Below are 24,571 nucleotides of genomic sequence, written 5' to 3'. Positions count from 1 at the left end.
TATCTAACTCTCTCTTGAAAACATCCAGTAAATTGGCCTACACTGCCTTCTATGGCAGAGAATTCCACTGATTCACAACTCCCTGGGTGAAAAGGTTTTTCCTCATCTCAGTCCTAAATGGCTTTATTCTTAAACTGTAACCCCCTGGTTCTGGACTCTACCATCATAGGGAATATTTTTCCTACATGTAGCCTGTCCAATCCCTTAAGAATTGTATATGTTTCTATAAGCTCCCATCTCATTCTTCTAAATTCCAGTGAATACAAGCCCAGTCGATCCATTCTTTCATCAAATGACAGTCCCGCCATCCCAGGAATTAACCTGGTGAAACTATGCTGCACTCCCTCAATAGCAAGAATGTCCTTCCTCAAATTAGGAGACTAAAATTGCACACAATACTCCAGGTGTGGTCTCACCAGGGTCCTGTACAACTACAGTATGACCTCCTGGCTCCTATACTCAAATCCTCTTGCTATGAAGGCCAACATGCCAATTGCTTTCTTCACTGCCTGCTGTATCTGCATGCTTACTTTCAGTAACTGATGTACAAGGACAGTCTCGTTGCACCTCCCCTTTTCCTAATCTGACACCTTTCAGCAATCCACCCAGAAGTTAACATGATTTCACAACATATGAAGACATTTCAAAGATGAAATTGTTTTGTCCAAATGCATGATAGCTCTTCAAAGTTTATCCATTGGATGTAATGGTCTAAAAATGCTGTAGTATCGTGCAATGCTTTGAGTCCTTTGTAACTATTCTTCTCGACCCTGATTTCTGCAATGATTCAATAACTAATTCCATTAGTTATATCCTAGGTTCCCCATATGTAACACGCATATATGAGGAGACTGATGAATTGTGATATGACAGCAAGATTATTGCCACGTGCAATTAAAAAAAAAAAAAAAAAAAAAATTATAATTATACATATAGTTATTAACAGATCAAAACCAGTTATAGGGCTTCTTACCTGCTTCACTTATGGCAAGTCGGGTGGCAGTGAAGATTCTCTGCGGATGGGATAATCTTTCATCAGTTAATTATCTTCATCGATCACTTTCAACCAAACCCCTAGACCACCTCTGTGACGGGGCATCCATCTTCAAATTGAGGTTGAGGATGACTTGCTTTTTTCCCCATTTCTGTGGGTGCTGAGGTGGTTGATGAGGCCTATGTGGGACCTTCCACACTCTGCTACAAGTGGGGTAGATAGTTCTTAATATTCAGTGCTTCTTTGTGCTCAAATTGGTTCAAGGTTTTCACAAATGATCCATCCCCATTTGGAGTGGTTGCGGACCAGGTTTTCCTGGGAGTCACTGAGGTTATTGCAGAAATTGAGGAAGGGTTTGAAGCATTTTTGAAGCTTTCCCTCTGATCAGCTGGTAATAGAAACATAGAAACATAGAAATTAGGTGCAGGAGTAGGCCATTCGGCCCTTCGAGCCTGCACCGCCATTCAATATGATCATGGCTGATCATCCAACTCAGTATCCCGTACCTGCCTTCTCTCCATCCCCTCTGATCCCCTTAGCCACAAGGGCCACATCTAACTCCCTCTTAAATATAGCCAATGAACTGGCCTCAACTACCCTCTGCGGCAGAGAGTTCCAGAGATTCACCACTCTCTGTGTGAAAAAAGTTCTTCTCATCTCGGTTTTAAAGGATTTCCCCCTTATCCTTAAGCTGTGCCCCTTGTCCTGGACTTCCCCAACATCGGGAGCAATCTTCCTGCATCTAGCCTGTCCAACCCCCTAGGAATTTTGTAAGTTTCTATAAGATCCCCTCTCAATCTCCTAAATTCTAGAGAGTATAAACCAAGTCTATCCAGTCTTTCTTCATAAGACAGTCCTGACATCCCAGGAATCAGTCTGGTGAACCTTCTCTGCACTCCCTCTATGGCAATAATGTCCTTCCTCAGATTTGTAGACCAAAACTGTACGCAATACTCCAGGTGTGGTCTCACCAAGACCCTGTACAACTGCAGTAGAACCTCCATTCGCTTTCTTCACTGCCTGCTGCACCTGCATGCCTACTTTCAATGACTGGTGTACCATGACACCCAGGTCTCGCTGCATCTCCCCTTTTCCTAGTCGGCCACCATTTAGATAATAGTCTGCTTTCCTGTTTTTGCCACCAAAATGGATAACCTCACATTTATTCTTGGAATGTGGTGTCACTTTTTGGAGATAGGCATCTGAACAATGTGACCTGCCCAACAGAGTTGCCCAATGTAATTAGCGGCGAATATCTGGGCATGCTGACATTGGTTCACTTCTCCTTATACATTTGGAACGTATTGCAAAGTGGATGCTTTTCTTATTCTCTGGTATCTTGAGATACTTGTTATAGGTTGTCCATGACTCTGAAGCACAATACAGGAAAGGGATCATTGTTTAATTTAATTCAGAGATACAGTGTGTGAAACAGGCCCTAGTTCTATCCCACACATTAGAGGCAATTTTTACAGAAGCTGATTAACCTACAAACCCGCATGTCTTTGGAGTGTGGGAGGAAACCGGAGCACCCGGAGAAAACCCATGTGTGGAGAACATACGAACTGTGCACAGCCAGCACCCCTAGTCGGTATGGAACCCGGGTCTCCGGTGCTGTAAGGCAGCAACTCTTACCATTATGTCGCCCCACCAGTAAACTAAACCAGGAACTGTGCACACCTCTTTCTCTGCCTCCCCTAAGTCCGGCTTTCTCACCAGAACCTAAACCTCCACCTGATTTACAGTGCATTCAGAAAGTATTCGGGTCCCTTCACTTTTTCCACATTTTTGTTCCATTACAGCCTTCTAAAATGGATTAAAAAAATGTTTTTATCATCAATCTACACATAATATCCCATAATAAAAAAGTGTAAACGGGTGTTTAGAAATGTTTGCAAAGTAATTAAAAAGAAATAACTGAAATATCACATTTACATAAGAATTCTCACCCTTTACTCAGTACTTTGTTGAGGCACCTTTGGCAGCGATTACAGCCTCAAGTCTTCTTGGGTATGACGCTACAAGCTTGGCACACCTGTATTTGGATAATTTCCCCCATTCTTCTCTGCAGATCTCTCGAGCTCTGTCAGGTTGGATGGGGAGCGTCAATGCACAGCTATTTTCACGTCACTCCAGAGATGTTCTATTGGGTTTAAGTCCGGGCTTTGGCTGGGCCACTCAAAGACATTCACAGACTTGTCATGAAGCCACTCCTGCGTTGTCTTGGCTGTATGCTTAGGGTTGTTGTCCTGTTGGAAGGTGAACCTTCACCCCAGTTTGAGGTCCTGAACGCTCAGGAGCAGGCTTTCATCAAGGATCTCTCTGTACTTTGCTCTGTTCATCTTTCCCTCGATCCTGACTGGTCTCCCAGTTCCTGCCGCTGAAAAACATCCCCACAGCATGACGCTGCCACCACCATGCTTCACCGTAGGTGTGGTATTGGCCAGGTGATGAGTGGTGCCTGGTTTACTCCAGACGTGACGCTTGGCATTCAGGCCAAAGAGTTCAATCTTGGTTTCATCAGACCAGAGAAACTTTTTCTCATGGTCTGAGAGTCCTTTAGGTGCCTTTTGACATACTCCAAGCCAGCAGTTATGTGCCTTTTACTGAAGAGTGGCTTTTGGCTGGCCACTCTACCATAAAGGCTTTATTGGTGGTGCTGCAGATATAGATGGTCTTCTGGAATGTTCTCCCTGTGTGTGGACGGAACGTCGAAGGACGAGAAGCCGAAGCCAATAAGTGGAAGCCAAGATAGTGAACTGATACCACGCCGAAAGGATACGAAACCAAATGGACACCACGCCGAAAGGACAAGCCGCCCAACGGACATGACGTCTCCGGCGACGGGACAGGTCAGTCTAACGGATTCAGTGCTGGCACAATTCAAGACCTCGGATTAAATTAAGTATATGCACAAAGTAACCTGGAATTACTTGATATAACTTTGTACCCTGCACGAGACTTCTCCCACCTAGTAGTTTACATCATTCTTCAATGGCACAAATGGATCAAACACAAAAACAGGTGCATTATTTATAATTTGGTTTGGTTTAATTTAGAGATAGAACATGACACCAGGCCCTTCGGCCCACTGAGTCCATGGTGACTCCTACCCTAGATATGTCCTTCAAACCAAGGGTAATTTATAGAAGCCAATTAACCTACAAATCTGCACGTCTCTGGAAAGTGGGAGGATACCGGTGCACCACGAGAAAACCCACGCGGTCACAGCGAGAATATGCAAACACTTTACAGTAAGTATCCGTAGTCGGGATCGAACCCAGATCTCTGGCGCATAACTCTACAGCTTTTATACTGCTCCATGTGTGCCACTTTCTTCTGAATGTATTATTTGAAGCAGAATCCTGTCAAATTATATCTTTAGTCAGAAAGTGGAAAGCTCCCTTAAAATTGTTTTCTTAACAAGAGATTAATTTTGAATAAATGCCTACTCGGTGATTTGCAAGCTCAAAATTAAGCATAGTTGTCATCATTTATAACAGTGTCCAAAACATGTTTAATGATGGATATGATACTTAGTAATAAAAGGGGATGAATTGTTTTTGCTTTTGCTTGAGACATTTTTTTATTTCCAGATGATAAATATTGGAATCCACACACATTGGAGCCTTGAGCCTCTGTCCAACAGACCTAAACAGCAACCTCTGGTGACCTTGCTCGCCACCCAAGGTTTCCATGAGGTCACCGGAGGTTTTGGTCACTCTCCCTAATGGCCAACAGTGGTTTCCGCGTGGTCGATGCTTCATCTAGGATGCAATTTTTTCATCTATCTTCTATATTACTAAAAGTCTGTTCTTGACCGGTTTTGGCCATCTGTGCTGCGATTTCCGAGAGAACGCCGCAACCTACGGCCGTCATTTTTGGCCACCTTGCTCAGAGCCCCCCTCCGCCACATATGTGCCGAGGATTTTTCCCGTTGATTAAAAATGACAGAGACATTAATGTTTTTACAAAATTCCCCATTCTCTCTGCTGCCCCCAGCTGGTGGCAGGGGGGAGGGACTATAAAACCAAGAAGTGGTGTGCCTCACTCACTATTCAAGATGGAGGAAGGCAGAGGGTCACGTTTCTCTGAGCTGTGAATCACACTGAACACGTGTCTACTCAAATGTAAGTGCCCTTAGTGGTTCTAAAATGCTTGAAGAATGTGGCTTGCAACGAGTGTCTCTATTGGTTCTAAAGCTTGCAAAAAATGTCTATTGGTTCTAAAGCTTGCAAAAAGTGTCTCTATTGGTTTTAAAGCTTGCAAAAAATGTCTATTGGTTCTAAAGCTTGCAAAAAAATGTCTATTGGTTCTAAAGCTTGCAAAAAGTGTCTCTATTGGTTCTAAATCTTGCAAAAAAATATGTCTATATTGGTTCTAAAGCTTGCAAAAATATGTCTCTAATGGTCCTAAAGCTTGCTAATGGTTCTAAAGCTTGCTAGCATGGTTCACACTACATACTGCAAAAACAAAAGACTATTGGGTGTGGCTTAAAGTTGCAAAAAAGGCACTACTTACTGCAGATGGTGGCTTGGGTTCACACTACATACTGCAAATGGTGGCTTGGGTGTGGCTTGAAGTTGAAAGGCACTACTTACTGCAGATGGTGGCTTGGGAGCTTTGGTTTTAAGTTGAAAGGCACTACTAACTGCAAATGGTGGCTTGGGTGCATTGGCTTGAAGTTGAAAAGCACTATTTATTGCTAATGGTAGCATGAAGTTGAAAGGCACTACTTACTACAAATGGTGGCTTGGGTGCATTGGCTTGAAGTTGAAAGGCACTACTTCCTGCAAATGGTGGCATAGAAGTTGAAAGGCACTACTTACTGCAAATGGTGGAAGTTGAAAGGCACTACTTACTGCAAATGGTGGCTTGGGTGCTTTGGCTTGATGTTGAAAGGCACTATTTACTGCAAATGTTGGCTTGGGTGCTTTGGCTTGAAGTTAAAAGGCACTACTGTAAATGCACTTACTTCCTGTTCGCACTGTATATTGATTTTAGATAAAACGCTACCACTTACGGCTGTGATTTTTGGCCATCTTACTCGGTCCCCCTCCGCTGAGCAGGTGCAGAGAATTCTTTCGATCAATGAAACGTAAAAGTGTTATTAGTTTAAAAAAAATGTTGAGAATCTCTCTCCTGTCAATCACGCCATGAAAGCCACACCTTTTCTGGTGGGGGGTAGGGGTTATAAAACCCGGATATGTGGGTGTGGCTCAGTCTCTGCAAGATGGAGGAGGGAGAGGTCACGACTCGCTGTCTTTAGTGGCTTTGCACCCTACTTCAAATGGTATGAAACTGCACTTGAATTTGGTGGCCTTATACCCTGCAAGAAATTGTAAGAAACTGCACTTGAATTTGGTGGCCTTATACCCTGCTTGAAATAGAATTTCAAGGATTAGCCGCGAGTCAACTACCAGCCGTGAGTGAGTGAGTTGCCAGCACAACAGGCTTGATTGACTGAGACGCCAGCCCAAGAATCCATTTGGCGCACAATTTGCATACTAGCCCTCTGGAAACCAGTCCCTTCAGCCCACAACACCCATACTAGCGCTCCAGAAAGCCCACACCCCCCCCCCCCCCCCCCCCCCCCCACCCCCCAACTGGCCACCAATATTAGAATTGGTGGAAAGGTGGAATATTGCGTTGGATGACTAGCCCTCCTGCGTGATGCTGGGACACAACGTGTCCCACTTAGTCTAGTCATGATTAAAACTGGCCTCGACTAAAAATAGGTTGCCATTTTAAAAATCGATAATTTTTTTAGTTGCAGGTCTAGTTGAAGCCGGTTTTCTTCATGGTCGAGGAAGGTTTTCAACATGTGCGTGGGAGGTGGTAGGAGGTTGCAGGTCACCTCAACCTTGATTTGTTTTTTTTGGGTGCCGGGCAAGGTCACCAGAGGTTGCTGTTTAGGATTCCTAAGTGGGACAGGGGCTTACTCAATGAGTCGGGCATCATTCAAAACCCCATTTGGCAACATTTATATTAGTAATGGTGGGATGCAATATTGCCCTCACCTTAACAGCACGGTGGCGCAGCGGTAGAGTTGCTGCCTTACAATCTCTAGTTCCGTCTGGATTATAATCACAATTAGTGTGAAATAGGTGTATTCTGCAGAATTTATCAGATCAGCTTTGTGATGGGCGACATCTTTGTAGCAGATTTCATTTTCATCGCAAGTGGAACATACAGATTGGGCTAATTCGTTTGTTTCTGAGCAACATCTGTTGCAGCCATGGAAGTAGAGCAGGAGATTTGAGAAAATTCATGGCCCATGAATTAGATTTTTTTAATTATACAAAGACATTTTGAAAATTAGAAATTTTCATATTTCCTTTTTTTTCACAAATACAATTTTTATTATTTCTTTGTATAATTAAAAACGAATTAGTATTATCTAATTTATTATTTAAGATCACACACACACACACACACACACACACACACACACACACACACACACACACACACACACACACACACACACACACACACACACACGTGTATATATAATGATTCAACCCAACATCATATACATATCTATTATTATCTTCTGGAAGTTTTAGTCTCTTAACAGCTCCACTTTTACATTTTGGAACATTTTAATTTGTGTAATATTTTTGAAACCTGGAGGATAAATTTGTTTACATTACTTAAATGTCATTCTCTGTAGGGGTGTCTCCAGCTCTCAATCGCAGTGAAGCATGATAATTAGAATCAGTTGGACTGCAATTGGAGCTATGAAGAATGCTCTCCACATTCAGTATAAAATGGTGAACTTGTATTGTGCACAAATCTTTACTTTCCTGTTAACAATTTTATCTGAAAAAGACAGAACTTTTTTTTCCCCCCCAATGACAATCAAAAACAAAAGTAGAATAGGATAAATTGCTCATGGAATAGACCTGTTTTTTGCAGACATCTCTGCAGTCAACTGAATACAGCCAACACAAAATGTAATTTTCTTGTGGAGGTCACAAGATATTCTGGAACCGATGATTCAACCCAACATTTATTTGTTTAAGAGTAGTGGTTCTATTCTTGACATAATTATAACAGATTGTGTAAAAGTGGCAGTCATCATCGCTCAAATGTACCAGGTTTTGTTTTTGATTTCTGTCTGAATGAAGAAGCTCCAATTTGCAATAACAAAAATATCATCATAAATAGCTACAAAATAGACTAAAAATTAATGCTGAGCATACATCAACAAATTTCTCTTCACTTGTTTTTAAAGTATGTTCTGCTTGTAAGGTAGCAGATCCAAAGAGAATTGCCAGCATTCAAATACTTAACTGGATGGAAGTTCAGTTTAGGAATCTAGAGCACAAACTGAACTCCCAGCCTTCTGTTCAGCCCCAGCACATCTATCAATAATCTTTTCATTGAACCAGCACAGAATTGCATGGATTTAGAGCTCACGGGGTAGAAAAACTGCCCGTTGAATCTAATGTGATGTTAACCCAATGAACGTTCGGCAGGGGTGTTGATATATAGATTATACTAGACTAAGTAGGACCCGTTGGGTCCCATGTTCACATGGGAGGGCTGGTCCCCCGACGCAATATTCCACCTCTCCACCAATACCAATATTGGTAGCCAGTGGGGGGGCTTTCTGGAGTGCTGGTATGGGTTCTTGGGGTGGCAGCTCAGTCCCTCAAGCCTGATCTGCTGGCAGCTCGCTCACGGCTGGTGGGCTGGCAGTTGATTCATGACTATTCCTTGAAATTCTATTTCAAGCAAGGTGCAAGGCCACCAAATTCAAATCCATGTTCTTACCATTTCAAACAGTGTGCAAGGCCACCAAATGCAAGTGCAGTTTCTTACCACTATGAGCAGGGTGCTAGGCCATGAAATTCAAGTGCTACTTCATTCCATTTCAAGCAGGGTGCAAGGCCACCAAATTCAAATGCAGCTTCATACGATTTCATGCAGGGTGAAACCACCATAAAACCACACAAAACACCAAACTCAGTTCAGTAGACATTCAATGTGTTCAATTGATTCACAGCTGAGACAGTCGTGACCTCTCCCTCCCCCCATCATGCAGAGACTGAGCCACACCCACACTTCCGGGTTTTATAACCCCTCACCTTTAAGGGCGGTCCTGCTGCTCATTTTTTCGACCATTTCCAATTCCAACTCCAATTTCAATTCCCATTTTAATTTTCAATTTTATTTTTAGTTTTAATCCCAATTCTAATTCCAATGCTCATATTCCCAAAGTAATTCCATGATCCATGTTCCATCCTTCTTGATCTCCTTTGAACAATCCTTCAAATCTTTGTCTGCCATTTTGAGGATGAAATAACAACAATGTCAGTTAATAACCAAACTCCAATTATTCCTAAATCATCCCAGTGCATGTAGAATATGTATCTTTCACACTATTCCAAAGCTCAACATTTTTTTAAAGTCCCTCCAATTCATCACCATACAATTTGGAGACCGAATCCAAAATTCATAAATGTATTACTAAAACCCATAATTTAAACTTAATTCGGGTATTTTACTCCTTACCACAGCGGAATTTTTGTTTATTTGAAGTCCGTCCTTTAAAGTGAGGCTTGTCCCAGAAGTCATTATAGGTTGTCGATGTTGTTTCTATCAAAGATGATTAAAGTGTCCTTGACTCTCCTTCCTTTTCTTTCTCCAATAGCTAGGTGATATTAAACTTGGGCACTAGGGTAGGTCCTTCTCTTCTTCCTTTCTGATGGCAGTTTCATTCACTAGGGAGTGGAGATACTGAGGAGCATATTGCTCTGCCTGCTGGCCTTCCCAAATGTTTTAAAAGGGCAGGACAGTATCAGTTCTTCCTGCTGGTCACCAATTTCTGGGGAGCTACATTACCTTTGCTGTCTTCTTCCCGTTCTTAAGGGTCTGCGCATTATTTTACCTCACTCCCCAGATAGTCTCTCGTTGATATACTGTCCTGCAGGCACAAACTCAGCAATACATTAATTCAATATCTTCTTTCCCCACTCCCATTCCTCCTGCACGGCAAGTTTGTTTCTTCTCTCCCTAATGCCATTTCCATTCCTTAGTTGCCATCCCTTTTCACGCCAGCTACCATGTTTCCCTGTCGCACTTCCTTTTAGTAATGGTTTCTTTGAGAGTCGGATTCTATGTATCTTCTATTTGGAAGGGGTGGTGTTCTATTTAATCTATAGTGCTGTTTCTCAGGCCATGTGAGGATGCCTTTAATTTTAATAGATGGTATTGCTGTTAACTGGCAGGTCAGGGCTACTGAAATTGGTATTTTTTTGGAATGTCCCTTCCCCCTGATCTCCCTGCCATTGTCCTCGTCCCAAGAGTCTTGGAATCCATCGGTTTCTGTGACTCCCGTGGCCTCCTTCTCTGCGCCCTTCCTTCCTGATAATATTCTCTCATGGGACACGACCGACTCGTGTCCTAATCTCCCACAACTAAAACACTGATCGGGCCGGATTGCTCTATAACCTCGCCAGCCAAATTGAGGAAAGGTCAGTTCTGTGAATGGGAGGTCTATCCAGGCCTTGAGGTCTTCTTCCTCCGTATCCTCAGCTGTTCTTAATTATTTTATTTGAACCTCTAATTTCTGGGCTGCCGGTGAACCAGGCTGCCTTGATGTCTGACTGTCTGTGGTCTGAGGGACATTTATATCTATTGCAGGCATCTCCCTACAAACACATTGTCTACGGGGAGTCCTTACTAAATCCCCTACCATGGTGAATTATTCTGGCATAATAATATTATTCATGTCTGGATCAATCCATCCATACTCTCCCCTTATCTCACTCCCTGAAAGGCTATTTGTTTTATCCTGAGACTTCAAATAGGATTATTTCATCCTCTCGCTACTGGAATCCCTAATTAGTTTCGACACCCATGGTGATGAAGTCTTCTTTCTAGCTCATTAATGTTCCCCTACTGTCTTCCACCTGTGGGGGCAATCATAGGAGATAGAAGATCTCTCCCCGATGTCTCTATTTCAGATTTAAATTTAGGGGGAGGAGCTGAAAATAATGCTGACTCCTCCCATGCGGCCCGCTCCCAGACTGCACACTGTTTCGCCGAATTGGGAACATGAGAGTTCCGTGAGGACTGCTGTGGCTCTTGCTCCACACCGAAGAATTCAGCATACCCTGGCATATAATAAATATTTCTCCCTTCAAGATGTGCAGACCCTGGTTCACTCTTACCGAAATGACCTGATTTGGCTTTCGTCGGCACCTCCCCATTAAGAGCCATCTCAGTAGTCTCACTTCCAAAAGATGACACTCTGTCCTGTTCCTGCTATTGGCTTACAAGTTCTTACTGACCCCGCTCAGGAATGTCCTGAGAAAGATCAGTTCTATCGTTTTCTCCTATTCCCAATTTACAAGCCACCATTCTTAGGGTGGATAGCAAGACAATTTCTTTAACTATTTTTTCCTTTAGTGAAGAATATCCTCCACATCCCAATTAACTTGTTTCCTTCCTCATTATTCCCATATTTTTTAACGATCGTGTCTATATAGTTTGTCCCAAATAAAGACTTTATTCCTCCCAACGACCGAAGTTTGTCTTTCAAAATTGTATTTAATTTCCCCGATAATCCTCTCGGTCTATCCGCTTCATTTGGAAGCTCCCTGTAAATTATCCTTGGCGGGCTTTCCGATTTGTTTGATCGATCCTTTTCAGAGACATTCCCCATTTTCGAAACAATGGTCAAAACACAAATTACAAAATAAAGGTTCGAGACACTAACACCTCTTTCAATCACTCCTCCTCTCAGACTTCAAAGTCAATGGAATCTCTCCCACACATTTGTTCTTTCCGATTCACACTTACTCTAGCAATCGCTTCCTTTCGACTATCTTCCAGTCACTCCTATTCAATTATTCAAACCACTTGCTCCTATTCGGTCTCTCTCCCAACCCTCTTATCAGTTAAATCATAATCACTGCATTCAATTCCAAACTTTCAAACAAAGGATCTCAATCCAAGTCTAACTCCCACTCACAGTCTCCCACGCAGCAATCTCTCTCACTCGATTAACTTTAAGTTTGCACAAACAGACAAACCCAAACCACGCCAAAAAATCTATAATTATGAATGAAAATATTCCACCGATTATCAATAAACCAAAACATTCCCCAATATAGACTATAAGCATCCAGTAAACCCCACATAATTAGTCTTCCTCGTAGCGCAATCAATCAGCGAGGTGACTCCTCCCCTGAATGATCTCGATTAGACCCTTTCCCAAGTCTGTGCATGATTGATCCACTCCGATTAACGAAGTGCCGAAAATCAATACGAAAACTGCACCTTGGACCCGATATCTGCACTCACATTTGAAACAGCTCAACACCTTTGATCGCAAAGTTGTGTTTTGAGATCCCGAACGAGCCCAGAATGGGAATTCCTAATTGCTGAGCTTCCCCCCAGTCTAGTTTCAATAAATACACTCAATCAAGCACTTGAAACAACTAAATTTTATTTTAACAGAAGTGCATCATATTTCAACTACTGTACCTATCCCACCGCGGGTTTGATCCTCGTATCTACCTGTTCAAGCTCTCTAGGCCTCGTTCAGATAGAGACACTCCATAAGTTCACGCAGGCTCAAGCGCTCCCCCAGAAGATCAACGCTGAACCTCGTGGTAGTGGACTTTAATATGTCCCGGGACCTGGAGGTCAAGCACATGGGGTGGTCTCTTCATAACCCCCAGATATCGATTAACCCCAACGCAATGAAAAATTTTGAGATTTAGTGGACTTTATCCCATCAGATAAAGCATAACCGGACACCAAATTCACTTTCATATCTCAAGTATTTAAAAAGTTATGACCATTTTCATACTCGGAAATTAGCATCTTGTTCCCTATGATTTTCAATGGGCATTACAAAAGAGCTGTGATCTTAGATAATCCACATTTCTTAAGGAAAGATTAACATTTTTCCCCTAAGTGTCCAAAGATTATCACAAATAATTCACAATAACATTTTTATATTTACATTAATTTATAGGCCAAATGGAAGGAATTTAGTGTTCAGTTGCTCCAAATAAACCATTTAAATCCATATAACTAATGGGTACAGCACGCGCAGGTTTAGAATGTTGACAGCAGGCCATCTCGTGCCCTCAAATGCTTAGGACGAGAAAAATACTCCGTAAAAAGCCAAAACAACTCGCTATAGAAAATTATAATTATAGGGTTTACATGCCCCATTTAATGTAAAAATAAGTACATATCTTTAATTGTTTGCTTTATAAAACCTGGGGCTGCCCTTGCACTGAACAGCTTTTAAACCCTCCACTCTTCACAATAAAACTAATAATAGCTTTTGGGACCGGGTCTTACGATTCTCCGTTAATGATTTACTAGGCTGAACATTGCGATTGGAACAGCCTAGTAAAAATCGGGTTTTAAACCCGCCCCCTCCAAACAGCTCCTCACACAAGGGGATGGCAGATGCTCAGCCACGATTCAGGTACGTTTTTAAATACCTACAAACATAACAGAAATTCCCCTAACCCAATAATACAACAGCTCAATACATTGTATTCAAACCGGACTTCCATATAACCATATAACAATTACAGCACGGAAACAGGCCATCTCGGCCCTACAAGTCCGTGCCGAACAACTTTTTTCCCTTAGTCCCACCTGCCTGCTTTCATAACCCTCCACTCCCAATTCACAATACACAATACGCAATACACAATACAATTTATTTGTCATTCCCTTCTCCATATGCTTATCCAATTTTAAAAGCTGATCCACATCAACTCTGTCTATCCCTCTCATCATTTCAAAGACCTCTATCAAGTCCCCCCTTAACCTTCTGCGCTCCAGAGAATAAAGACCCAACTTATTCAACCTATCTCTGTAACTTAGTTGTTGAAACCCAGGCAACATTCTAGTAAATCTCCTCTGTACTCTCTCTATTTTGTTGACATCCTTCCTATAATTGGGCGACCAAAATTTTACACCATACTCCAGATTTGGTCTCACCAATTCCTTGTACAATTTTAACATTACATCCCAGCTTCTATACTCAATGCTCTGATTTATAAAGGCTAGCATACCAAAAGCTTTCTTTACCACCGTATCTATATGAGATTCCACCTTCAAGGAACTATGCACGGTTATTCCCAGATCCCTCTGTTCAACTGTATTCTTCAATTCCCTACCATTTACCATGTACATCCTATTTTGATTTGTCCTGTCAAGGTGTAGCACCTCACATTTATCAGCATTAAACTCCATCTGCCATCTTTCAGCCCATTCTTCCAAATGGCCTAAATCACTCTTTGTAGACTTTGGAAATCCTCTTCATTATCCACAACACTTGGTATCATCTGCATACTTACTAATCCAATTTACCACACCTTCATCCAGATCATTGATGTACATGACAAACAACAAAGGACCCAACACCGATCCCTGAGGCACCCCACTAGTCACCTGCCTCCAACCCGACAAACAACCATCCACCATTACCCTCTGGCTTCTCCCATTCAGCCACTGTTGAATCCATCTTGCTACTCCTGCATTTATACCCAACAGTTGAACCTTCTTAACCAACCTTCCATGAGGAACCTTGTCAAAGGCCTTACTAAAGTCCATATAGCCATCCACTGCTTTACCCTCGCCAATTTCCCTAGTAACCTCTTTAAAGAATTCAAGTAGATTAGTCAAACATGACCTTCCAGGCACAAATCCATGCTGACTTTTCCTAATCAGACCCTGTTTACAGACCCTGTATCTCTAGGGGGAATATCTGTTACCGGTGTTGACCTCTTTGTGAACTGCGGCAAAATGGAAGGAGGTTGAGACTCTAGATTGGTTGCCAGACATTGCTGTACTTCGTATGGAAGCCAACTTAGAAACATTTACCCTGATCTGCAGGAAACCCAGACAATGCTCAATACCTCATCCAATCAACACTTGGCAAAGTCAAACTTTGCAACATTATTTATAATTATTTACAAGGTGCATGTCTGGTTTGCAGCCATCCAATCCATTCTATGCATTTTGCACCTAATTGACAGGGTTTGCAGATGTTCTCATTCTTTGCTTGCAATTTGTATCTAAGCTCAAGACACACTGGCACTTCTTCGCAGCTTGTCCCAGCTCTGCAGAGAGCAACTCCAAATAGACCAAATTACCCAGCAACCTTGAAGTTTTTACCCCATTTTGAAGACCTAGCCTGTCTAATTTAGCCAGGATTAACAGAAGCACCTGTAAAATCATAATCTTGCTTGGTAATGTGGAGCGTGTAATATGGAACTTCTATCTTAGTATAGCCGGATATTTTCAACAGCTTCATTAGTTTATATCTAATTTCACCCTGGGTCCACTTTCTCCTCTCTATTGTCTGCTTTTATGATTATAAAATGTTACCTTTATACATAGTTTCAACTACATGTAGTTACTTGTGACTCTGCCACAGTATGGCTCTAAATTATCATTGCAACCTGACCCTCAGAGGTCAACTGACATCATTTTGCTTTTATTCATAATGCAGCAGATCTGCAGCTATGTTCAATGGAATATTTAATGATGTTTTGTTTGGTAACTTCAGTGTTGGCAGAGGATAAGGCTCTTAATGTGAACAGGGATCTGTGTATCTCTAGGGGGAATATCTGTTACCGGTGTTGACCTTTTTGTGAACTGCGGCAAAATGGAAGGAGGTTGTGACTCTAGATTGGTTGCCAGACGTTGCTGTAATTCACAGACACCAGTCGAAGGCCAGCAGAAGCGATATAATGGCAGTCTAACAGGGTTCGCTGTGCTTAAGATTTAGCAACTGATTTTCAGTTTATCTCGTTCTATTTATGCTTTATGTCACTGTTTCTGTTGATGCTCTGACTTTGCCATTTTCTAAGACCCTCTCTGCTTTTCCACATAACAGAATGAGAGACTGCATTAGCATCCTCAAATGAGGTATTATAAACTTATTTAGAAACTGCTGATAGAATGTAGCAAAATTATATCTCAATTGACCTGAAAAAGTAAAATGATTTTTATTTTGTAAAACTCTTTATATAGGATCAGTATCATTGCAATTAACCACAATTATGGAGCTTTTAGCTTTGTTTCATTCAGATTGTTAGTCACTGATGAAGATAATTTTGATAAATTACATTTTAAATAACCTAAAAAATAATACATTTCTAGTCATTTGAAATATTGGAAAAATGGGGGGAGGAGGTAGGCTTGAGAATACAGAGATGAAAAGGTTGAGAAGTATTCAAAAGCTCGTAAATTCTAGGAGCAGAATTGGGTAATTCGTCCCATCAAGTCTATTCCTATCTTTCCCCCTCAACCGCATTCTCCTGCCTTCTCCCATTAATCTCTGACACTATTACTAATCAAGACTCTGTCAGTTCCCCACTTAAAAATATCCATTAACTCGACCTCCACAGTAGTCATTGACAATGAATTCCACAGATTCACCAAACTCTGAATAAAGAAATTCCTCCTCGTCTCCTTTCTAAAGGTACGCTCTTTTATTCTGAGGCTATGGGCTCTGGTCATAGACTCTCCCACTGTTGGAAATGTCCTGCCCACATTCACTCTATCCAGGCCTTTCACTATTCAGTAAGTTTCTATGAGGTTCCCCCTCATCTTAAACTCCACGGAGTACATGTCCAGTGCAGTCAAACGTGCATCACATGTTAATCCAATCATTTCTGAGATCATTCTCATAAACCTCCACTGGACCCTCTCAATTGCAAGTATTCTTCTAACTGATCAAGATCTGTGAGGTTGTTCATGATGACAGATCAAGTGTTGTTTATGTAGGAAGAGTAATTATTCTGCAAGTGGGGTTTGGTGCTGTAAGAGAAGAGAATACTTGGGACAGATTCATCACATGCATCATATGTTCATAGAACTATTCGTAAACAAAACAAGTCATAGACCTCAACCATAATCTCAAGATACAGAATACAAAAGCAAAATCAGTAATGAGTTTTTCAAAAAGCTTTCAGTGAACTGTTTCCAATATTAATTTTTCATACAATAGTAAAGTACTAAGGGTACCACCTAGATTCTGCCATGAGTACAGTGGGAGAATATGTATGCTGTGGAAGGACCCAAAATGCTTGAGTAACTCAGTGGGACAAGCGGCATCTCTGAAGAGAAGGAATGAGTGAAGTTTAGGTCGAGACCCTTCTCATCACTTTTGTATAACGTCTGTCTTATGTTCCATGCTCTTTTCTTTTCTTCCCACCCTCTAAAGCCACTACTGCCTCTTCCAAGACTGTCCCTTTTGTTTCCCCATTCCCTTTCATGAAAATCAGACATGGGTCCTATGCCTAGTGGGCCTCCGGTCGTAGACTTGAACGCCTCTAAAAATAACCTTGCTTTTCAATCTGCTGGATATTCCCGAAGCCTCTAAAACTTCCTGACCACTCCGCAGTCTGTCTTCAACTTCTCCTTCTGTCCTTCAGCTGTTTTTTAAAATTACTTCTGTTGATGCACTGATTTCACCGTTCTCCACTTTCTCACAAAACAACGAGATGTCTCTTAACTGACCTCAGAATACAGATACCATAAATGCTTAAAAACTGCTGCAAAACAGTAATAAAGTTGAATACTTGAGGAACATTTGGTTAAAATGAGTGATTTGCTTGGATAGCACACAAAATAAAGCTATTAACTGTACCTCAGTATACATGACAATAAACTTGAACCTAAATTATATCTGAAATAACCATATGAAACCGTAAAATAATTAATTGACAAATCTCTTGTATCTCTCCATATCAAAGTTTGTATTCCAGCAACTTGTTGAATTATAGGCATCATTGGCGTTATCTTAGGTAGACGAAAGTGCTGGAGAAACTCAGCGAGTGCAGCAACATCTATGGAGCGAAGGAAATAGGCAATGTTTCGGGCCGAAACCCTTCTTCAGACTGACAGATTGGCGTTATCTTTATTGTTTGAACGACTGATCATGGAAAACTGCCTATAGAAAGTATACTTCGATTCATTGTCTCTTCCTTCCATTCATTCATTCACTCACTGAATTAAAACAAATCTAAGTTTCTTCATTTCCTAAAACCATCCTTCTCAATTTCAGGCTTCAGATGAATTGAAATTGCACACATTTTTTTTGAGTTTCTTGTCATTTGCACAAGTATGGTGAGGTACCAATATGATAGAAATCTTGCTTGTAGCAGCATCACAGGCACAAGCACTCAGACCACACAGAAATGTGCACTGTATGTACGTTGATGTAGTATATTAATAAGATAAGAGAACAAGATGAGAAAAATACCACAAAAAACAAATACTAGTGCAAAAATATGCAATTAGGAAACATGTCCATAGCTGGAAAGGAGTGGTCTATGATGTTCCATTACTGAAGAAGGAGTTAAAGTTGTGGTGTGGAACTTGATAGTTGTTTGAAAATAACCGTTCCTCAAAGTAGTGGTGTGGAACTTCACATGCTCTGTGCCTCCTGACTGACGGTAGTAATGAGTCAAGATAGTGTTGTCAGATTTCAAGCTTAGTACTCTGTAAAACCTATAATAAAAAACTAAAACAAGTTCTATATATATTTAAAAAAAAAACAAATAATCAAAGAGGGCATGGCCTGGATGATGAGAACCCTTGATGATAGATGCCACTTTCTTGAGGCAGAGCCTTGTGTAGATGGTGTTAATAATGGGGAGGGATATTCCCGTGAGAGATCGGACTGATCCTCTGTGGCCTCTTGCATTGCTGACTCCTGGCATGAATAGAGGGTGGAGAATCTACTTAGGGAGAGAGATCAGGCAGTCCCATACCATGCTCTCTATAATTTGAATGATGCAAAGTAGTCTCATTTAATCATAAACTTCTGACACGACTCACGGTAGATGCAGAGATGAGGTTTCCACTGGGGGAGTATCTATTGGATCACACTCTCAATATAAGTAGTATGCTGTTTCTTAAAAGAAATTGGATTATATTGGATCACAATCGCAATATAAGAAGTTATTTGTTTCATGTCGAAATGAGAAGAAATATTTTCATCCACTTCGCTCCATAAGCGAAGTGCTGCGATTCCACTAAATATATTCAGAATGGAAATTCATTCAGATTTTTGTATATTCATGGAGCCAAGGGATAGGGAATTCATGGACTATTTGCTTGGCCATTGGCATTGAATGGAAATGGCACAAGATTGTTTTGAATGGTGGAACAGTTGAGAGTGTTCACATTACTTACACTTGCTACAATTTATATTCTCATCTCATTAGTGGATTTAGTGCTTAATAGCAAGAAAGGAAGAATTACAATAGTTTTATATCCTCACATTCTTCTAGCTATTTTTATCTCTTATATTCTATTTTGCTGGCAATTGAGAATGTTCGTTATCTTTTAATTATCAGAGTGATTGTAGTAATGGACTTCTTTCATTACTATCAAATCAGCATGAAGTTAAGAATTAATTTCCTAATTTCTCACCAGCATTTCTAATGAAGCAGCATCTTAGTCAGAAGTGCTATTGAGCTTAGGAAGATAATTTAGCTTTGAACAATGAACTGACAATTTCATTTGTCCCTGGAGCTGAAAGCGCACAAAGAGACACTCCATTGATAGTTGGAGAACATGTATGCTGCTGACGATAACAAAATGCTGGAGTAACTCAGCGGGACAGGCAGCATCTCTGGAGAGAAGGAATAGGTGACGTTTCGGGTCGAGACCCTTCTTCAGACCCAGAATGTCATCCATTTCTCTCCAGGGATGCTGCCTGTCCTGCAAAGTTACTCCAGCTTTTTGTGTCTATCTTCAGTGTAAAAACCAGCAACTGCAGATATGCAGTGGAATGGCATCTAAGAGATCAGAATACTTGATTGAACTCATGTATTTTAAGTTGCTTATTTCAGTTGGTATTACTGTATGAATGGCAGGGTGATGCCTGCCTGCCTTCATTCCACTGTAGTTCCCCCCCCACCCCTCACCTGCCCCCCCCCCCCCCCCCATCCACCCCCCCCCCCCCCCCCCCCCCCCCCCCCCCCCCCCCCCCCCCCCCCCCCCCCCCCCCCCCCCCCCCCCCCCCCCCCCCCCCCCCCCCCCCCCCCCCAACACCCCATTCTGTTCCTCGCTCTGAAGACCTCTCCTCCATTCACCTTTTTATCCACTGAATAGATTCTACAAATCATTCCAATTAATGAGCAAAACAAAGTACAGGAATAATTCAATAGGTCAGGCAACATCTCCGGAGGACGGATAGGTGACCATTCGGGTCGGGACCCTGTCAAAAGGAGAGTACGACTCAAAGCATCACCTATCCATGTCATCAAGATGTTGCCCGACCCACTGAGTTACTCAAGTCACTGAGTTTTGCGCAACATTCCCGCATCTGCCATTCCTTATTTCTTAATTTCACAGTTATTACTCCTTTTCATAAATCATACTAACCGAGTCAAATGTAATCTTCCTTTACTTTCTGCGCAACTATTACAAGAGGGTGAGCTCTGAAGTTCAATCCATGGACCTTCCATTCCCATTAAATTCTGACTTTTGGGACAAACCTGTCCCCAGGTATACAGCAAACCTCTAATCCTCCAGGTGTCTTTCAGAGTGGCAGCCTCATCAACAGTCTGTCCGTTCTTTTATCTTTTTTGTTATTTTTAGTGTGTTTTTAAAAGTATGTGTTAATGTTCTCTGGTTTGTTTTATGTGGGGTTGGGGGAGACGGTTGGGGGAAACTTTTTTCAATCTCTTACCTTGCCGGAGATGCGATTGTTTTGCCTGGGATCGACATTCCAACTGCGACCTGCAGATTTCACCATCGAGTAGTTCGCAGTCTCAGGTTGAGACTGAAGTCAGGAAGCTCCAAAGTCGCAGGAGGTTCGACTAGCCCCGACCTGGTGTCCAATCACCCGGTGCGGGGAGCTGAGAAGAAGATTGAACTTTTTTTCGCCATCCAACACAGTGAGGAATGTGGAGGGGCCAATGTGGTGGATGTTTATATTAAAATGTGTTTTGCTTTTTATTGGTATGACTGAATGGAAAATCAAATTCCTCGTATGTTAAAATGTATTTTGGGTGTTTTGTTGCTTTTTATTAATATGACTGAATGGGAAATCAAATTCCCCGTATGTTGCAAAACATACTTGGCTAGTAAAGTATGATTATGAGTGCAGTTGGATGAGTGCAGTTGGATACATTTTGCATTTTGTTGTCCAACTATGCCAATGGCTAGGAATGTATAAAAATTATCTTCCAAGTAATTGTTTATTTAGTGTCTCAGCCCTGCATTTGCTTTGTTTTTTTCAATGTTTATGCATTATACACGCCAACAGCTTTGAGAGGTTTTATTTAAATAGAGCATTTCACTTTTATCCTCTATATTGCTGATTATGCTGAACGATAAGTGCCATATTGCAATGCAGTCCATTCAATTTACATAACTTCCAATCAAACGTCAAGTGATTGAAAAAGAAGAATGTGAAAAAGCACATTACCAATTTGGGTATCACTGGCTGAATGCTGAAGCAGTTATATTTATGATCCTATTTTAACAAACTTAAATTGATAATTATTTACAATGGGAAGTAAATCTTTGAATTGAATCTTGATCTTGGTATGCAGAAAGTTTATTTAAATCCACTTGTGAGAGAGGGGGCTCAGCACACAGCCCTGAGGAACGCCGGTGTTCAGGGTGAGGGTTGAAGAGGTGTGCTTGTCTAAACTCACAGACTGGGGTCTCTGTTGGTTAGAAAGTCCAGTAGGATTTCAAACACAACGTGTCCAGTATCATGACACAGAGCAGAATTAGATCATTCAGCCCATCGAGTCCACTCCACCGTTCAATCGTGAATGATCTATTTTTCCCCTCAGACTCTCATGTCCTGCCTTCCTCTATCACCATTGACCACCCTTACTAATCAAGAATTTATCAATCTCTGCTTTGAAAGTACCCAATGACTGCCTCCACAGCCATCTGTGGCAATGAATTCCACATATTCACCACCCTCTGGTTAAAGAAAATCACCCTCATCTGCACTTTGAAGGTATGTCCTTTTATTCTGAAGCTGTGCCCCTTGGTTCTATGCTATTGCAATATTGGAAACATGCTCCACATGTATTAATACAATCATCCCTTGGATTATTCCCATAAACCTCCTCTAAAGCCAGCACATCCTTCCTCGGTTCAGTCCTTCACTAAAGCTTTAATGAATGTTGAATGGAAGACTCGCATGTAGTTGACATGAATGTTGAATTGAGTACTCAAGTGTAGTTGTCCATTTAAAGTACCGGCCAGAAGTTCCAAATGGAATTGCACCATACACCCACAATGTAGATAAATGCACAAAAATAATGTCCTGAGGCCAGGGCATTGTGTATCTTGCAGCTCATTTCTTTCCTGAAATGGATTCCAGGGCCAATAATGTTAATAAGCAGAGAAACTCAGTAAAGAGGACATGGGTGACGAAGTACTAGAGAAGCTTTGATTAGGGTTTGGAGATGACATTCATAATTGAATGCCTGTGTAAAGATGGAGATGAACAATACACTACAGAGATTAATATAAGGTACTGCATAGGAGGTTCTCATTAGGCCGAGCAGATGGCTGCACTTAATGATGTTGCTTGAAGATCTTTGAGAAACTCAATCATTGAGATTAAGTACTGTATTGGAAAAACCAGAGCATTTGGTTTCCATTCATCAGATAATGGGAACTAATTCTCATGCACACACTCATAATTTTAGAACTACTGTGCTCAAAACCCAATGTTGAATCCCTCTGCTGACTATTCCACTTTCCCAAAATATTAGAAATTGCTCATTGCAATCCAGTTTAAAATAGCAATGATTAAGTCATGAGGTCATACTTTTTTTTTTTAATGTAGTACATTTCCTTTTAACCTTTGGAATAGTATGTAAATTTCACATGCACTAGCACATTTTCAGTTGCGATGAACAGAATGAAAACTTTTTTTGCCATGGCATTTTAAAATAAAAGTCATTAATATTACTGCACATGCCTGAGCAATTGCTCTCGCTGTCTGTTCATATCACATAGCCATTGCCTTCTATTGCTGCGTCGTGATGGAATTAAAATGTTAAAAATATAAATGGTGCTAAAAATGAGACACCTAAGTGAATTAATGTAAAGCACTTATCGCATGTGTGAGCTGGGTAAGAGTAATATTAACAAACTGGCCTATTATAAATTTAAGCCCCGCAATGTGTCAGTTATTTCTGCACTGCCCAGATTAAGAGACATTAACTGGAACTTATTACAAATCTATTTCTCACTCGGCTCAGCAGGGGCATTTACTTTAAAATGAAAATGCCACATGGTATCTCATGTATATCTCCCCATTCACTGGCTCTTGCAACAAGCCAGGTTTAATCTGACAAAGGAAGTCAGGTGTGACAGTGAGAACGGATATCACGATGGAAACATTAATCAGCCTTCCATTTCCATATTTTTGACTGCTGCCTGACCTGCAAATATCATTAGCTTTTATTATAACTAAATATGTACTCGTATTTCCTGCTGAAAAAATAATTTATCTCCATCAAATGATAATGGCCTAGAAATGGCTTCACATTGTGCAATATTCTTATCTGTTACATGAAATAATTATATTAGACAAGTGCATATGCTGTACATGCATAACACCCTCTGGTAGTTTATAGTGGGCCTTTCATGCTTTTGGCACATATATGACAAGTATCCTGGGTAAAACTGCAGCAACTGAGCTGCTACCATACCTTGCAACATAAACCAGATCTGTGCACTCCTTTAGTCTCCTTGGAAGGTGACTACATTGACAATTTGATCAAAATGATAATGAATATATTTGTGATTGGAATACCTGTAGTTCTATCAGTATAAGGTGATTTGGTATACTAAATATGAAATTTGTTAAGTTTAGAGATGCAGTCAGGAAACAAGCCCTTCAATGCACGCTGACCAGTGATCCTGCACACTTCTACTATCCTCCACACTCGGGACAATTTACATTTTTTTCCAAAGCCAATTAACCTACAAACTTGTACGACTTTGGAACATCAGGGGAAAGTGGAGCACCCGGGGAAAACCCACATGGTCACGGGGAGAATGTACAAACTCCATACATACAGCACCCATTGTCAGGATCAAACTTGGTCTATGACGCTGTAAGGCATATATAAGCAAGGTGTGCTGAGCCACCGTGCTGCCCTCATCTTTGTATAATAGTGAATGTGTTGGAATCGTACTGCATGGAGCCAGGCCTTTCAGCCTAACTCATCCATCTAATGTAGTTCAATTTGTCTATATTTGGCCCATATCCCGCAACCTTTCCTGTCCCTGTACTTGTCCAAGTGCATTTAAATATTGTCATAGTACCTGCCTCGACCATCTACTCTGGCAGTTTGTTCCATGCACCCACCACACTCTGTGGAAAAAGGTGCCCCTCAAGTTTGTATTAAATCTTGCCTCTCTCACTTTAAGTTTGATCATATCACCAGATCACAGAATATCTGTTTCTTCAACAGGATTAGTGTAATGTAGACTTGTCTTTCTGAGAATCTCATTTGTTTCTTGATGCGAATGCATCATCCATATTCTTCCTCTCTTTTCATGGACAATAATAAAATAACT

At 41.2% G+C, this 24,571-nt stretch overlaps 1 pseudogene; it reads left to right on the top strand.

The window, feature by feature from the left end:
- LOC129698424 (basic proline-rich protein-like) overlaps positions 1-24,571 on the top strand; it is a 228,048-nt pseudogene that overhangs the window by 27,403 nt on the left and 176,074 nt on the right.

Source organism: Leucoraja erinacea, chromosome 6 (assembly GCF_028641065.1).
Source record: "Leucoraja erinacea ecotype New England chromosome 6, Leri_hhj_1, whole genome shotgun sequence".
NCBI lineage: Eukaryota > Metazoa > Chordata > Chondrichthyes > Rajiformes > Rajidae > Leucoraja > Leucoraja erinaceus.
The sequence above is the reverse complement of the archived record's forward strand: the minus strand, read 5'-3'. Positions and strand labels throughout refer to the sequence as shown.